At 48.2% G+C, this 10,480-nt stretch overlaps 1 pseudogene; it reads left to right on the top strand.

Annotated features, from left to right (window-relative positions):
• Positions 1-1,375: 1,375 nt before the first annotated feature.
• Positions 1,376-3,593, top strand: LOC119309746 (annotated as a pseudogene).
• The last annotated feature ends 6,887 nt before the right edge of the window (positions 3,594-10,480 follow it).

Genomic DNA, 10,480 nt, shown 5'->3' with positions numbered 1-10,480 from the left:
TCTGTTATTCACCACGAGCACGAACTCGTCCTCCTCAGCGATTACACAGGGGTGGTGTGGACCTTATACCCGCTAGCTCCGACATCCCGGGCCGCGCTCAAACGCACCCACCTGCCACTCGCCACGTCCCGCGTGCATCGGCTCACGCGCTTCGATCGTGCCCGCACGCGATCACCGCGGCCATGCAGCGCCCGACGCGGTCCACTCCCCCTAAACCTCGCTCAGAGATGTGCAGCCTCGCGCACACACGCGCTGACTCGCACACACACACACGCCTACACGCACGCACACCTGGTTCGAGCCCGACACGGCCACCACGCGCACACACGCGCTCGCCGTGCCCGCAGCCTAGCTGAGGCTTATATGCCCTACATTTCTCCCCCTAAGCCGAGGCTCAGAGGAGGCCGTAGTCCCCGACGTCGACGTCCTCCAGCAGCGCCTGCTCCGCCGTGCCGTCGTCGTCGTAACCACCATCGCCGGCTGCCGCTGCCGAAGCCCACAGCTCCATGCGCCGCCGTGCCGCGTCTGCGTGCCACACCCCACGTCCCCGCGCTCCCGGCCCGCGCTCCCGTCGCGCACGTACGCGATCTGCGCACCAGGTCCAGCGCCTCGACGTGGTCCGCACCCGCGGTCCCGGCGTGCCCGACACGTCCGGTGCGCGCCCATACACGCACCAGCCGCGCCCGACTCGCCGCCGCGCCTCATTCGCCACGCACTGCTGCGGCCTCACCCGCAGCGCCACGCCTCCATGCCGCCGCCATGCTGTGTGTCGTCGCCGCGCCTCTTCATCCACCGCACGAACGGCGTCACAGCGAGCCACAGCCGTGCCCGTCTCCGTGCTCACCACGGACTCGCCGCGCCACAGCCCCGAGCCGTGAGGCTCTGATACCAAATGTTGTTGCCAAAACCGGAACCACCGGAGCACGACGATCACCGGAGACACGACCGGAGTGGAGGAGGAAGAACAGAGAAGGATTGCCGGCGCACAAACGCCCCCCGCACGTACGGGACTTTCTGTTATTCACCACGAGCACGAACTCGTCCTCCTCAGCCGATTACACAGGGGTGGTGTGGACCTTATACCCGCGAGCTCCGACATCCCGGGCCGCGCTCAAACGCACCCACCTGCCACTCACCACGTCCCGCGTGCACCGGCTTGCGCGCTCCGATCGCGCCCGCACGCGATCGCCGCGGCCATGCAGCGCCCGACGCGGTCCACTCCCCCTAAACCTCGCTCAGAGACGTGCAGCCTCGCGCACACACGCGCTGACCCGCACACACACACGCCTACACGCACGCACACCTGGTTCGAGCCCGACACGGCCACCACGCGCACACATGCGCTCACCGTGCCCGCAGCCTAGCCGAGGCTTATATGCCCTACATTTACTGCCAAGATTATACGACCATCAACACCAGCACCAGCAGCTTAGACCAGCGTCTCGCAAATATTGCCAAGCTCGTCCTGAACCTCCGCACTGGCGCCATCGGCAACGGCGGCTTCTTCTACGATAACTTCGGTGCTCCGCCGGACAAGGTATACGGCCTTGTCATGTGCTACATCAACTATAACTGGACTATGCGCGAGAGATGTTTGGAGGCAGCACTCTCTTTTCAGAGCGAGCAGTGCCAGGACACATGGAGGGCTGGGGCCATGTACGATGCGTGCGTCTTACGATACTCAAACGAGTCTTTCTTCTCCGTAGCCGACGCCTCTTTGGCCTTCGGAGAGTCTAAGCGGCACGATCATCAAGACATGGTCGGCATGAACGAGACGCGGTGGAAGCTGATGAGCCGGCTCATTCCTAAGGCCTCCGGCTCGTTGCTGAGGTACGAACGGCAGCCTGCATACGGACTCCCGTGGCACCTCGCTAGAGATGTACGGGCTGATGCAGTGCACCAGAGACTTGACATCATATGACTGCGCCGAGTCAACTTATGGAAGTAATGAGCAACCTCACTAACAGCTCAGCTGGTAGTGTGAGGTCGTACAGTTGCTACAGTAAATTCAGCATGGAACCGATCGAAATCCGCAGCCCTTCACCTCCAGAGCCGTCCGAAAACACCAGCACTTCACCCGCAGGTACAATATCTCACTCTCACCCCTTACATGCATCATAAAACTGATATTGCGTCTGAATTTTCCCAATGCATGTGTTTCCGTGCATTCAGGATTTGTGTCTGCGCCCAGCTCAAAGCGCCGCAAAATGAAGCTGATAATCGCAGTGTCCACGGTTGTCGGTTCCATCTTTTCTCTGATCATCTCAGTGTGGCACTATCGGCGCTGGCTAAAAGAAAGAACTGAGAAGATGGAGCAAGAGAACTTCTTCAGCGACGAGGAAATGAAAGAGGAGTTCAGTCAGGTAAGGGACCGGGCCCAAACGATTTTCTTACCGTGAGCTGGTAATCGCCACCAACAACTTTGCAAATCGCGACAAGCTGGGGGAAGGAGGTTTCGGTTCGGTATACAGAGGACACATAAAGGACCTAAGTCTTGATGTGGCGATAAAGAGAGTGTCCAAAAGTTCGAAACAGGGGAGGAAAGAGTACGTCTCCGAGGTGAGCATCATAAGTCGTCTCAGGCATCGTAACCTTGTACAACTCATTGGATGGTGTCATGGTCGTGGCGAGCTTCTCCTGGTCTATGAGCTAATGCCCAATGGTAGCCTTACCACACATCTTTACAACATAGTCATAGACAACAAGTTATCATGGCCCACGAGGTAAGTATCTAGAGATTGTCCATTTCATTTCTACGACTCTCAATACCGTGTAATTCCATCAATTGTCCATTTATTTATTTACAATAGTTATAGACAATCAAGGATTAGAGAAACAAGTATGTATCAATTTGTACATAAGTTGTGTTTACATCATCTAAAATGGAAATATTTGGTACGCATTATTATTCTAACGGGTTCTTTTGCAGACATGAAATTGTGCTTGGGATTGGTTATGCACTTCTGTATCTCCATCAAGAATGGGAGCAATGTGTATTGCATAGGGACATCAAACCAAGCAATGTGATGCTGGGCGCGTCCTTCAACGCTAAGCTTGGTGATTTCGGACTCGCTAGGCTCGTCAACCATAGCCAAGGATCACACACAACGGAGCTTGCCGGCACCACAGGGTACATGGACCCAGAGTGCATGCGCGTAGGCAGGGCGAGCATCGAGTCAGACATCTACAGCTTTGGCGTAGTCCTACTCGAGATCTCCACTGGTCTTAGACCCGTTGTGGTTTTGCCGGATGACACCGTGATCCACTTGGCGCAACGGGTGTCAGAGTTGTATGACCAAGGAAGGATTCTTGATGCGGTAGACCAGCAGCTAAATGGGGAGTTCGACGTTGAAGAAATGGAACGTGTGATGGTGGTCGGGCTCTTGTGTACATGTCATTACTCGAGCCTAAGGCCGTCCATAAGGCAGGCCATCAATGCCTTGAGGTTCGAGGCTCCATTGCCGAACCTCCTATTGAAGATGTCGTCGGTTGTCTCTCGAAGCATTTCTCCTCCATTTTTGCTTTCGCCTAATCAGAACTCAGGACTGACACGTTGTGCCTCGGCTCCACTGAACAACGAAATGCTTAATTAGCTTCTTCTTGTTCTGCTAGACAGACTTTATTTTAATCATTTGTTGAGGGGCACAAGCTTAATTAGGTGTGGTAAGGAGATGCAACACACATACAATTTTTTCTTGTCGTAGTTGCATGCTTATGTTTGCCCAGTTAATTTATTTGCTAAATTAGAAGGGATTCTTCGCATACGGAGATGACCCTGCGTTCGCAATTTTGTGTACAAAGTTCTCGAATCTCGGACGCACTGGTTTTGAGGTGCAGGACAATACAAGACTGCATTGCATGGTCACTTCAATATTTGCATCAGTGCCTTGCTTCCAAGAAACCAATTATAATTGTTAAATTGAATTTTGAGGAAGTTTTTGATATTGGGCATGATGGCATCCTTGAGATCATGGAATTTAAAGGGTTTAATGTACGTTGGAGATCAAGTTTCAGGGAGCTTCTATCTTCAGGTGCTTTCTCTATGTTGCTGGAAGTTGTTCCAGGAAAACAATTTATTTTGCCATCATGGTATTCGACAAGAAGATCTGATATCCCCCATGATTTTTATATTGGCTACCGATCTTCCTCAAACTGTTGTGAATGATTTGCTCCAGTGAGGAGATATTTGTTTTCCCATTCCATGCCATGACACTGACTTCCCAATTGTTCAGTACACAGATAACACACTTTTGAGTATGCAAGAAGATGATCAACAGCTCCTGACTTTAGGACTCCTCTTGACTTTCTCTCAATCTACTGGCCTACTTCCTCTGCAAAGAAATATAAGATCGTATAGTTCTTTACAGAGGGAGACATGTTAATTATCATAAGTCCTCGCTTATTCCTATCAACAGCTAGCAGGGCCGGACCGGCAAAATCCGAGGCCCTGTGCGAAACTAAAAAACATGCCCTATTTCACTAGAATTTTGCCCTGTGAGAAACTAAAAAACTGGGCCTTATCTCACTGGAAAAAATGAACTAACGAGCAATTATGTCTCGCAGATAAAATTTATAATGTATGTAATTTAATGTCTTAAATAATAATTGGGCAACGAATATTATTTGAAGATTACGCGTCAATATTTGATAACTAGACGAACCGTCTAACTCATCTAGTCTCGTGTTCTGTCCAATTAAACTGCTATATTGTGATGTTTATTTGGAGATTATGCGTCAATATTTGATAATTAGAAGAACCTTTTCATTCCGAAAGACAATGAAAAAAGCCATTGAATTAACTAAAAAAGCAGATATAAGGGGAGTAAAAATAAAAATTGCGGGTCGTCTCGGAGGAAAAGAAATGGCACGTGCCGAATCCATTAAAAAGAGTAGACTTCCCCTCCAAACAATTTGCGCTAAAATTGATTATTGCTGCTATCCAATTCGGACTCATCTAATCTCATGTTCTGTCCAATTAAACTGCTATACTGTGATCTTTAACCGAAAAGGCACGAACCGATCTCTAGCGATCCATGCTAAAAGTTTATTAGAAAATTAGTAATTAAAAGTAGGCACCAAAGTTAATTAGAAATGAGGACTTGCCAGCAGCACGCTACCTGTTTTGAAGCCGTGAAGCACCTCCACCTGAAGGATGGAAACCGTGAGACGGTGAGAGCATCCGGAGGATGGAACTGTCGTGATCGCTGATCGATCGGACGGTCCCGTTTTCAATCGAGGAGCGGCCGTGAGGATTGTCGCCGAATCGTCTACCGATCGCACTAGACAGCAGCAGGGCCGGCCAGATCCTCCTGTAGGCACTACCGCACTAGGAAGTAGCCGAAGCGGCCGAGTAGCGACGGCCGCCGGCGATGCGATCGCTGTTTTGCCATCGATGTATCTCCCGTCCCGATTCAGTTTTTTTATTAAGAGGTGTATCGATCCCTGGACAACCGACTAGAAAAGATCAAGCAGCGATCGCGAGATTCATGAGCAGCGGCCTGGCGGCTGGCTCGCATCGCGGACGGCAGCGGCCCAGCCGAACAGATTTTGTTTTTGATAAATATATTGGGCCTACAAAAATTTGGGGCCCAAATTTATGGGCCATGTGCGGGCCGCACATTCAACACAACTATGGGCTCGGTCCTGCGGGCTAGCATGGGCATTTCCTAAACGGCGCCCTCAGCGCCCGTTATAGGCTGATTCCCAAACGGGCGCACCCCCCCTTCCCTTCATGGGCCAGCCCCGTTTTACTTCTTTTTTTTCATTTCTTTAATGGGGCAGCCCCAGTGCATGTAGCTCCCGCTTGGGAATCAGCCGGAGCGGCCGTGAGGATTGTCGCCGAATCGTCTACCGATCGCACTAGACAGCAGCAGGGCCGGCCAGATCCTCCTGTAGGCACTACCGCACTAGGAAGTAGCCGAAGCGGCCGAGTAGCGACGGCCGCCGGCGATGCGATCGCTGTTTTGCCATCGATGTATCTCCCGTCCCGATTCAGTTTTTTTATTAAGAGGTGTATCGATCCCTGGACAACCGACTAGAAAAGATCAAGCAGCGATCGCGAGATTCATGAGCAGCGGCCTGGCGGCTGGCTCGCATCGCGGACGGCAGCGGCCCAGCCGAACAGATTTTGTTTTTGATAAATATATTGGGCCTACAAAAATTTGGGGCCCAAATTTATGGGCCATGTGCGGGCCGCACATTCAACACAACTATGGGCTCGGTCCTGCGGGCTAGCATGGGCATTTCCTAAACGGCGCCCTCAGCGCCCGTTATAGGCTGATTCCCAAACGGGCGCACCCCCCCTTCCCTTCATGGGCCAGCCCCGTTTTACTTCTTTTTTTTCATTTCTTTAATGGGGCAGCCCCAGTGCATGTAGCTCCCGCTTGCGCAGGGTCTGGGGAAGGGTCCGACCACTTTGGGTCTATTGTACGCAGCCTTTCCCTATATTTCTGCAAGAGGCTGTTTCCAGGACTTGAACCCGTGACCTCATGGTCACAAGGCAGCAACTTTACCACTGCGCCAAGGCTCCCCTTCTTTTTCATTCCTTTAATGATCCAAAAAAATATGTGCCTGCCGCAGTAGTCGAACTCTAGACCCACGGCTTTTGTTCAAGTGCAGCTAGCCAACCGGGACAACTTATGGTTGTGATTAGTTTTCTCCTTTTACGGTTTTTGTATAGTAAATATAACGGTACCACGTTTCTAGTCTGTTTTTTTTTGTTTGGTCGTATTAAGAAAATGTTCATCATATATTTATGAAATAGTTCACCTTTGAATTTATAAAAATGTTCATCATGTATTACAATTCATCGTATATTATGAAATTGTTCAACGTATATTAAAAAATGTTCATTGTGTACTTAAAATTTGTTCATCATACATTAAACAATTGTTCAATGCATACCACAAAATGTTTCATTTGTGTATTTGAAATTTGTTCAATGTTTTCTTACAAAAAAGTTCGCTGTATTTTAAAAATTGTTCAACGTATATTACAAAAAAAATATTTTTTGCAAAAAATGATTTGCCGCTGTCTACTTTTAGACTAGCGTTGCACTAAAACCGTTGTAGGATGCTAGCTTGGCTGGCTATGCACGCTAGAATCCATCGGGAGGTCTGGAGTTCGATCCACATGTGCGTTTCTGTTTTTGCCGCTCGACATATTAGGACGTCCCGAGCGAGCGGGGGCGAAGGAGGGAATCCAAAATGGGCCGGCCCATGAAGGGGGCGCGCGTGGGCGCCGGTTGCTCCGAGTGGCGCTTAAGGCGCCACTTAGGAGCTCCCGCTAGCATGCGTTTGGATGTCAGCTTTATTTTTTGTGCTACTGGGAGAGACATGCAGACTTTAGCGACAGCCTAGAGGCCATGTGGAGCGGGACCAGGGTGCCCAATCCGTGATGCAGCTGAGCAGGAAGCTGTCTGATTTATCCGCATCTTTGCGGCAGTGGAGTGGTGCCACGATCTGTTTCAACTTTGGCTCTGCTGGCCAAACATGCATGACGTCTTCTTGATAATCCTGATTTCTTGTGTGCCACTATTCTAAGGGCTAAGTACTATCCTGATGGCGATTTGCTGAATTCCAAGCCCAAGCATAGTGCTTCCTTCACCTGGCAAAGCATTATAGCAGGCATTACTACTCTGAAACACGGCTATATTTTAACGAGTGGAAAATGGACATAACATCAATATTTGGGAAGATGTATGGATCTCAAATTGTGCCACTAGAAAGATTGTGACTCCTAGGGGGGACAATTGTTATCTAGAATGGTTGATCTGATTGACCCTGTTTCCAATATTTGTGATGAGGACCTGATTAGACAAATTATGTGGCCCATTGACGGTCAACAGATTCTTACAGTCCCTCTTTCGCAACATAACATGCCAGATTTCATTGCTTGGAGTTATACGAAAAATGGTATGTTCTCTATACGGTTTGCTTATTCCGTGGAGTGGAATGATCAGTACGGGAGTAAACTAAACACTCTAACGGGATGGGGCGAACCACACCTAACCCTATTTGGTGTCAGATATGGAAATTATCCTGTCCGGCAAAAGTCAAAATTTTTATATGACGTACGTTACATGGCACTCTCCCATGCCGAGCAACACTTGCTAATAGACACATGAAGGTCTCGCCCCTTTGTCCTACTTGCTCTCAGGGTGTAGAAGACACGAAGCACATGCTTTTCCTATGTACTAAAGCAAAGGAGGTTTGGAAGAGGCTAGGAATAGATGAGATTATTGATAGAGCTTGTGAGGTTGATCGTGCTGGAGAGGCGATACTGGAATACCTTTTAGTTCTTCTAGATCAAGATTTGCGTATTATGGGGTACTAAAATGTACGAGAAATGATAACTATTTCAGCTTGGTATCTACGGTGGGAGAGACGGAAATTAGTGCACAAGGAAACAACTTAGAATGCAACTCAGATATCAATGCAGATCATAGCCCTCACATACAATTTTGTAAATGCATCATCTTCAAAGGCGTCCATGAAAAAGGGGGGTTGGCATTGTCCCCCTAGGGGTTTCGTGAAACTCAATGTTGACGCCTCTTTTGACCAGGACATGCTGAAGGGTACGATGGGGGCAGTTTTGCGAGACGACAAAGGTAGGTTTATTGTAGGAGGAAATGGAAAGATTGAGCATTGCGCGAATGTTTTGATGGCAGAAGGTTTAGCCCTCAAATTTGGATTAACACTAGCGCAAAGGGCAGGGTGCAATCGCCCAATCGTCAACTCAGATAATCTAGAGGTGATTGAGACCATGCAGGATGGAGGACAGTCAACGGGTGTGGCGACGGCAATTTTTGATGACTGCTTCCACTACGCATGTGATTTTATCATGACTAGATTCGAACATTGTAATAGAGAGGCAAATAGAGTAGCACATGAACTTGCTAGATTAGCTAGATTTTCTTCAACTTCAGATTGATTCGAGGAGCCTATCAATGAAATTATACTCATCCTCACAAACGATGTATTGGTTATTTCTAATGAATAAAGTTTCGTTTTGTTTCAAAAAAAAAAAGACCCGGAGTGTATCAAAGACAATTAAAAAACTCAAGAAGGAGTTGGCAATCTTGCAAAATGATCCTGGGCGTTTGCCTCCCTCACATGGACCAACTGGTTCAGTTACATCACATGGAGGAAATTCTGCAGCACCAGCGTTCGTGGGTCGACTGGCTGACGGACGGCGACAGGAGTGCAAAGTTTTTCCAGCAAAGAGCTAGTATGCGTCGGCGCAAAAACTAGATTAAAAGTTTGCAGCGCGAGGACGGATCGTTGACATAAGATGCGGCTGAGATGGTGGCATTAATTGGTGAGTTCTACCAGAACCCATTCACGTCCGACGGGACCTCTAGTATGGACGTTGTGCTTGACGTTGTCCCAGCTAAGGTGATGATGTCTAGTAAGCAACCTTCATATTGTAGACGTTGTTGGGCCTCCAAGTGCAGAGGTTTGTAGGACAATAGCAAATTTCCCTTAAGTGGATGACCTAAGGTTTATCAATCCGTGGGAGGCGTAGGATGAAGATGGTGACTCTCAAACAACCCTGCAACCAAATAACAAAGAGTCTATTGTGTCCCCAACACACCCAATACAATGATAAATTGTATAGGTGCACTAGTTCCGTGAAGAGATGGTGATACAAGTGCAATATGGATGGTAGATATAGCTTTTTGTAATCTGAAAATATAAAAATAGCAAGGTAGCAAGTGGTAAAAGTGAGCACAAACGGTATTGCAATGCTAGGAAACAAGATCTAGGGTTCATACTTTCACTAGTGCAAGTTCTCTCAACAATAATAACATAATTGGATCATATAACTATCCCTCAACATGCAACAAAGAGCCACTCCAAAGTCACTAATAGCGGAGAACAAACGAAGAGATTATTGTAGGGTATGAAACCACCTCAAAGTTATCCTTTCTGATCGATCTATTCAAGAGTCCGTAGTAAATTAACACGAAGCTATTCTTTCCGTTCGATCTATCATAGAATTCGTACTAGAATAACACCTTAAGACACAAATCAACCAAAACCCTAATGTCACCTAGATACTCCAATGTCACCTCAAGTATCCGTGGGCATGATTATACGATATGCATCACAGAATCTCAGATTCATCTATTCAACCAACACAAAGTACTTCAAAGAGTGCCCCAAAGTTTCTACCGAAGAGTCAAGATGAAAACGTGTGTCAACCCCTATGCATAAGTTCACAAGGTCACTGAACCCGCAAGTTAATCACCAAAATGTACATCAAGTAGATCAAGTGAATATCCCATTGTCACCACAAATAAGCACATGCACGAGATACATCAAGTGTTCTCAAATCCTTAAAGACTCATTCCGATAAGATAACTCAAAGGGAAAACTCAATCTTACAAGAGAGTAGAGGGGGAGAAACATCATAAGATCCAACTATAATAGCAAAGCTCGCGATACATCAAGATCGTGCCAAATCAAGAACACGAGAG

This window comes from Triticum dicoccoides, chromosome 5B (genome assembly GCF_002162155.2).
Source record: "Triticum dicoccoides isolate Atlit2015 ecotype Zavitan chromosome 5B, WEW_v2.0, whole genome shotgun sequence".
Lineage (NCBI taxonomy): Eukaryota > Viridiplantae > Streptophyta > Magnoliopsida > Poales > Poaceae > Triticum > Triticum dicoccoides.
Note: the sequence above shows the minus strand (reverse complement) of the source record. Positions and strands in the feature narration are given on the sequence as shown.